General features: G+C 52.3%; 1 protein-coding gene across 4 annotated transcripts in view; it reads left to right on the plus strand.

Moving 5' to 3' along the window:
• LOC113802627 (pleckstrin homology domain-containing family G member 5) overlaps positions 1–7,500 on the plus strand; it is a 711,360-nt gene that overhangs the window by 629,130 nt on the left and 74,730 nt on the right. The window lies entirely within an intron of this gene.

Here is a 7,500-nt window from a genome sequence, read left to right on the forward strand (position 1 = left end):
TAACGAGACTGAATCAGAAGGAGGAAGTGAGGAGATACGTAGAGGGAGATGATTAAGTTAAAAAAAAAACAAAAAAACATCGGTAATAGAGAAGGGAAAGAAAGAAAAAAAGTAAAAACGTAATTTTTCCAAACCCAAACTAATTATTTGTTTGTTTGTTTCGTGTCCTTCTACTGTGACTACTTTATTTTGCTTTCTACTTGCATTTTTCTCTTCCCTTTATTGCCTCTATCCCTCCTTCTCCTCTTCTGACTTCTATTGCTCTTCTTTCTTTTCCCCTTCATCTTCCTCTTTCTCCTCCTCCACCCCTTCCTCCTCCTCCTCCTCCTCCTCCTCCTCCTCTCCCTCCTCCCCTCCTCCTCCTCCTCTTCCTCCTCTTCCTCCTCTACCACCTCCTCCTCCTCTTCCTCCTCCATCCCTTCCTCCTCCTCCTCCTCCTCCACCCCCTTCCTCCTCCTCCACCCCCTTCCTCCTCCTCCTTCTCCTCCTCCTCCTCCTCCTCCTCCTCCTCCACCCCCTTCCTCCTCCTCCATCCCTTCCTCCTCCTCCTCCTCCTCCACCCCCTCCCACCAGAGTAAAGCCCCCTGCCCCCCTTTGACCCCGTGACCTGGGACTGAACTGCCTCGCGCGGAGTAAAGCGGACCTTCCCTGTCCCTTTCTCGTGGTCATTTTGGGACGATCCTCGCGGGACACCCTGCTTGTCCATTGTTCCAGGCTGAACACGGCTTTCGGCTCGCCCTTTTTACATGAGGGTGGCTGTTGCTTGTGATTTTTTTTGTTTTTTTATTTATTTATTTGTTGTTGTTGTTGTTGTTGTTGTTGTTGTTGTTGTTTTCTTCATGTACAGTTCCTCATGCGGTCTACTTTGATTTATGTCTGTCTTTGTGCGGTATCTCTTCTCTGTCTGTCTGTCTGTTTGTCTGTGTCTCAGTCCGTCTCTCCTCTCTTTCTCTCTCTCTCTCTCTCTCTCTCTCTCTCTCTCTCTCTCTCTCTCTCTCTCTCTCTCTCTCTCTCTGTCTCTGTCTCCTTTCTTCTTTTTCTTCTTCTTCTTCTCCCCCTCCCTTCCTCCCTCTCCTTCTCCCTCCCTCCTTCTCTCTCTCAGGAGGGCTGCCTGGCTCTGCGGGATGATTAATGCTCTCCCCGCTGATAAGTCCCCTCTTTGGCTCCCCTCCTCGGCTCCCCTCTTCGGCTCCCCTCTCCGGCTCCCCTCTCTGGCTCCCCTCTTAGGCTCCCCTCTTCGGCTCCCCTCCTCGGCTCACCTCTTTGGCTCCCCTCTCCGGCTCCCTTCCTTGGCTCCCCTCTTTGGCTCCCTTCTTTGGCTCCCCTCGGCTCCCCTCTTTAGCTCCCCTCCTCGGCTCCCCTCTTTGGCTCCCCTCTTCGGCTCCCCTCTTCCCTTGGTAACCTCCGCCGCCATCCTTCCCTGCCTGTTGCCATAACACTCCTGCCCTTACCTCGCTGTGGCGGCTGTGTGATTGTTGTTTCGTGTGTAAGTGGTTGCTGTGTGGCCTTTTGTTTGTTTGTTTGTGTGTGTGGTCTTTTGTTTGTGTGTGTGGGTGTTTGTTTGTGCGTTTGTTTGTGTGTGTGTCTTGTGTGTATGTATGATTGTGTGTAAGTGTGATTGTGTGTGTGTGTGTGTGTGTGTGTGTGTAAGTAATGTTTTCTTACTTTTATCCCATCATCCTTCCTTTCACTTTCACCATCACCAACTCCACCAACTCCACCATTCTCCTTTTCCTTCTCCACTCTCTTCTCCCTCGTCTGTCTCCGTTTCATCGTCCTTCCTGTTTCTTCCTACATTCTCCATCTTCATTTCCCCGGCCACTTGTCCCCTTTCCTCCTCTAGTTTCTCCTCCATTTCCTCTTTCATTTCAGCCCCTTTTTGCCCTGTAATCACTCTCCCCTTCCCTTTCCCCCCACTCCCATCCCCCTTCTCCCCCTTCCCCCTCCTCCCCTTTCCCTTCCCTCCCCTCCCCCTTCTCCCTTCTCCTTTTCTCCCCTTCTCCTTTTCTCCCCTTCTCCACTCCTCCCCTCCCCCTTCTCCCTTCTCCTTTCCCCTTCTCCCTTCTCCCCTTTCCCCCTCCTCCCCTCCCCATTCTCCCTTCTCCTTGTCTCCCCTTCTCCACTCCTCCCCTCTCCCCCTTCTCCCCCCCTCCTCCCCCTTCGCCCCATCCATCAACCATGACATTTTCGGCGCTTTGCTGTTTTTCTCTTCCTTTTTATTTTCTTTTAGCTCATTTTCTCTCCCTTCCCTTCTTGTTTCTTATTTATTTTTTCTCGCTCTCGTTCTTTCTTCCCTCGTTCGCCTTCTCTCGCTATATTCTCTTTTTTGCTTTGCTCTGCTCTTTTCTTCTCTTTCTCTCTCTCTCTCCCTTTCTCCCTTTTCTCTCTGTCTCTCTTACTCTCTCTCCCTTTATCCCTTTTCTCTCTGTCTCTTTGTCTCTCTTACTCTCTCTCTCTCTTCCATCTCCCTCTCTCTCTCTCTCTCTCTCTCTCTCTCTCTCTCTCTCTCTCTCTCTCTCCCCCTCTCTCTCTCTCTCTCTCTCTCTCTCTCTCTCTCTCTCTCTCTCTCTCTCTCTCTCTCCTCCCGTCTTCTCTCCTCCCGTCTTCTCTCCTCCCGTCTTCTCTCCTCCCCTTCTCTTCCCTCCTCCCTCCCTCCCTCCTTCTCTCTCTTTCTTTGCGTTCCCTTTGCTACTTCCGGAATGCAGAGAGCCTTCGTATGTAGGCCTACGCATTTGTCTTCGTTCACTGCCACGGCCTGTCTCCCGTCGGGTTTGTAGGCCTCTCTTTTTATTTATTATTCATTTTATTTTATTTTTTATTTTTTGTTTTTGTTTGTTTGTTTTTACGTCCATGGTGCTATTGTTTATTTTCTCTTTTTTTTTTTTTTCTTCTAGTTCTGCGTTTCGGCTTTCCGGTTTTTATTTTGTTTTTTGTATTTTTGTTTTGTTTTTTGTTTTGTTTTCTCTCGTCCTCTATGTGTTCTCTTTTTTTTCTTCTTTTTTCTCTCTCTATCCTTCTACCTTCTCTCCCAACCCTCTCTTTTCTTCTTTTTCTCTCCTCACGCCCTCCCTTCTCGCTCTCTTTCATTTTCCTTCCCACTCTCCCTTCTCTTTTCTCTCCCACCTTTCCTCCCTTCCGTTACTCCGATGTCCCTCCTCTTTCCCCTACGCTTCCTCCCCTCTTTTTCCCCTCCCTCCCCCCTCTTTCCCCTATTGTTTCCCTCCGCCCCTTACATTACATTATGTTTTTTTTCTCGCATTTTTCGGTTTATCCTTCTATCTTCTCTTTTTTTGTGCGTCTTTCTCCATCTCTTTGCTTCTCTCCCTTCGTTATCTTTCTCCCATTTCTCTTTCTCTCTCTTCTCCATCCTTCTCCCTTCCCTCCTCCTCCCTCCCTCCCTTCTCCATCCTTCTCCCTTCCCTCCTCCTTCCTCCCTCCCTTCTCCATCCTTCTCCCTTCCCTCCTCTTTCCTCCCTCCTTTTTTCTTTCCTTTCCCCTTCCTGTCCTCATTTCCCCTTCCCTTTGTTTCTCTCCCGCTTCCTTTTCCCCTCCCGCCCTCTTCCCTACCTTCCCGTGCCACGTGTGTCACCTAACACCCACCCCCACCCCCACCCCCACCCCCCACCCACTCAGTCTCGCCTTCTTCCTCCAGGACCCCCCCCCCCCCCCCGCGGCATGCCCCTACCCGTGATTCTCTGTCTTTGATTTTTTGCGTTTTTTTTCCTCCTACTTCTCCTTTGCTGTTTCCCACTCCCTCTCACCCCCTCTCCCTCAATATCCCCTCACTATCCATTCGCCTCTTCATTATCTTCATCTCCCACTCTCCTCTTTCATTCTCCCTTCCCCCCTTTTCCATCTCTTCCTCTTCCATCTCTTCCTCCTCTTCCTTCACCTCCCCCTCCTCCTCCATCTCCCTCTCCTCTTCCCTTCTCCTCCACCCCTCCCTTCCTCCTCTTCCTTCTCCTCCACCCTCCCTTCCTCCTCTTCCTTCTCCTCCACCCCTCCCTTCCTCCTCCTTCCTTCTCCTCCACCCCTCCCTTCCTCCTCTTCCCTCTCCATTACCTTCATCTTACCCCCCCCCCTCCTCTTCCCTCTCCTTCTCCCCTTCCTCCCTTCCCCCCTTCCTCCCTTCCTCCCCCTTCCCCCCTCCCCCTTCCCCCCTTAAGCTTTTAACAATGGCAAATTGTAATGATCCAGAATCTTCCTTATGCGCCCTCCTCTCCTCCTCCGATGGGCGTTATATTTTCTTCAATGGGCGTCCCCCGTAGGCGTGAGGCCGAGGGGAAGGGAGAGGGAGAGGGAGAGGGAGAGGGAGGGAGAGGGAGAGGGAGAGGGAGAGGGAGAGGGAGAGGGAGAGGGAGAGGGAGGGAGAGGGAGAGGGAGAGGGAGAGAGGGAGAGGCCGAGGGGAAGGGAGAGGGAGAGGGAGAGGCCGAGGGAAGGAGAGGGAGAGGGAGAGGGAGAGGGAGAGGCCGAGGGGAAGGGAGAGGGAGAGGAGAGGGAGAGGGAGAGGCCGAGGGGAAGGGAGGAAGGGAGAGGAGGAGGGAGAGGCCGAGGGAAGGGAGAGGGAGAGGGAGAGGGAGAGGCCGAGGGAAGGGAGAGGGAGAGGGAGAGGGAGGGAGGTGCGGAGGGAGGGGCGAGGAGCGATGGAGGGAAAGGGAGGAGGAAGAGAGAAGAAGGGGATATATAGGGGTTGAAGGGGAAGGAGGAAGGAAGAGAGGGAAAGATGGAGAGGGAGAGAGAGAGAGAATGAAAGACGGGGAATTACAAGGAGAGAAAGAGAAAGAGAGAATAAAGAGATTGCCTCTTAGCGTGCCCGCGGCCGTAGCGTCAGGGGATGGGTCGAGGGGTGGGGTGGGGGGGGGTTAAGGAGGCCACGGGATAGGGAGGGGGAGGGGGTGGGGGGCTCTTGGGAGAATTATGTGACGCGCTAAAACGAGCTGGAGTTCGAAGTCCGCTGCTTAAGACACCGTTGGTTCCTCACGAGACGAGGAGGAAGGAGGGGGGGAGAAGAGGGGATGGAAGGAGGGGGAGGATAAGGAGGAGGAGGAGGAAGGAGGGGGAGGATAAGGAGGAGGAGAGGATAAGGAGGAGGAGGAGGAGAGGGGGATGGAAGGAGGAGGAGGAGAAGAGGGGATGGAAGGGAGGGGAGGGAGAGGAGGAGAGGGGATGGAAGGAGGGGGAAGAGAAGGAGGAGGAGGAGAAGAGGGAATGGAAGGGAGAGGGAGGGGGAGGAGAAGAGGGGATGGAAGGGGGGAGGAGGGAAGGATAAGAATGAGGGGGAGGAGGGAGGAGGATAAGGAGGAGGGAGGGGGATTGGGGAAGAAAAGAGGAAGGAGTTGGGGGAGCAGGGGAGGGGAAGAAAGGAAGGGAAGAAGAAGAGAGGGAAGGAGGGGGATGAGGAGAGAGGAGACGTAAGGAGGTGGTAGAAGGGAGTGAGGAAGAGGAAGAAGGGAGAGGGAGAGGAGGGAGAAGACGATGGGAGGAAGGAGGAGAGGGAAGAAGGGAAAACCTGGAGACGGAGAGAAGAAGATAAGAGGTAGAGGGAGATGGGGAAACGGGTGAAAGGGAAGGAGGTAGGGAGAGAGAGAGAGAAAGAGGAAGGACAGAGAAACAGAAGGAGGTAAATAGAGAGACATGAGATAAAGAGAGAAGTTCTGCGTATGCATGTGACAGTGATTTATTCCTCTTAGGCAACTGCGAGAGAGGGAAAGAAGGGAGAGGGGAGAGAGAGAGATAGGGGAGAGAAGAGAAAAGGGAGAGAGGGAGAGAGGGAGAGAGGAGAGAGAGAGAGAGGGAAGAGAAGAGAGATAGGGGAGAGAAGAGAGAGGGGAGAGAAGGGAGAAAGGTTAAAGAAGGGAGACGGGAAAGAAGGGAGACGGGAAAGAAGGGAAAGGGGAGAGAAGAGATAGGAGAGAGAGAGAGAGAAAGAAAGAAAGAAAGAAAGAAAGAAAGAAAGAAAGAAAGAAAGAAAGAAAGAAAGAAAGAAAGAAAAAAAGAAAGAAAGAAAGAAAGAAAGAGAGAGAGGGAGAAAGAGAGAGAGAGAGAGAGAGAGAGAGGAATGGATGAAGGAGGAAGGAGGAAGAAAGGGCAAAGGAAAAAAAAATAAGAAGAGAAAGGCCTTTTGTTGCTTCTTTGTCCATAATTTCCCTTCAACCAATGGTCTCTTAATAGGGTGTGCTTGCCTAATGGAGTTAATTACGCTCTTGAAACGTTATATATCACAGTGGGTTAAGGAGAGAGGTCCCCCGAGGATGGGTGGGAGGGGGAGGGGGAGGTGGAGGGAGGGAGGGGAGGGGGAGTGGGGAGAAAGGGAGGGAGGTCCCACGAGGATGGGAGGGAGGGAGGGGAGGGGGAGGTGGAGGGAGGGAGAAGGGGAGGGGGAGTGAGGGAGGAGGAGGGAGGGGGAGAAAGGGAGAGAGGTCTCCCGAGGAAGGGAGGAAGGGGAGGGAGGGGGAGGTGGAGGTGGAGGGAGGGAGAGGGGAGGGGGAGAAAGGGAGAGAGGTCTCCCCGAGGAAGGGAGGAAGGGGGAGGGAGGGGGGAGGTGGAGGGAGGGAGAGGTGGAGGTGGAGGGAGGGAGAGGGGGGGGAGTGAGGGAGAGAGGTCCCCGAGGATGGGAGGGGAGGGAGGGGGAGGGAGGGAGGAAGAGGGGGAGGGAGTGAGGGGAGAGAGGTCCCCCGAGGATGGGAGGGAGGGAGGGAGGGGGAGGTGGAGGGAGGGAGGTTCCCCCGAGGAAGGGAAATGGAGATGGAGATGAGGGGGGGAGTGAGAGAGGAAGGAAGGGAGGAAACGAGAAGGAGCTGGAGAGAAATGGAGATGAGGAGAGGGGGAGGGAGGGAGAAAGAGAGAGAGAGAAAAAATGAGAAAGAAGGAGAGAAAGAGAGAGAGAGAGTAAGAAAGAAGAGAGAGAGATAGAAAGAAAGGAAGAAAGAGAGAGAAAGAAAGAAAGGGAAGAAATAGAGAGAGATAGAAAGAAAGAGAGAAAGAGAGAGAAAGAAAGAAAAGAAATAGAGAGAGATAGAAATAAAGAAAGAGAGAGAGAGAGAGAGAGAGAGAGAGAGAGACCGACAGACAGAGAGAGAGATAGAAAGAAAGAAACAGAGAGATAGAAAGAAAGAAAGAAAGAAAGAGAGAAAGAAAGAGAAAGAGATAGAAAGAAAGAGAGAGAGAGAGAAGGAAGGAAGGAAAGGGGAAAGGAGTTGCAAAGTCGATGAAAGCGGAGAAGCAAGAGGCGTTTAGGGTAACAGGTTGATCATTAGAGTTATTAGAGCCTCTGCCTGATCTGTTTTCGGCCCGACTCCCGCTCTATCTCCTGCTCTTTCTCTTTCTCTCGTTTTCTCTCTCTCTATCTCTGATTTCTCTTTCTCTTTCTCTCGTTTTCTCTCTCTCTTTCTCTGATTTCTCTTTCTTTCTCTTTCTCTCTTCTCTGATTTCTTTTTCTCTCTTCTCTGATGATTTCTCTTTCTCTATTCTCTGATTTCTCTTTCTCTTTTCTGATTTCT

The sequence above is a fragment of the Penaeus vannamei genome, chromosome 28, assembly GCF_042767895.1.
Source record: "Penaeus vannamei isolate JL-2024 chromosome 28, ASM4276789v1, whole genome shotgun sequence".
Taxonomy (NCBI): domain Eukaryota; kingdom Metazoa; phylum Arthropoda; class Malacostraca; order Decapoda; family Penaeidae; genus Penaeus; species Penaeus vannamei.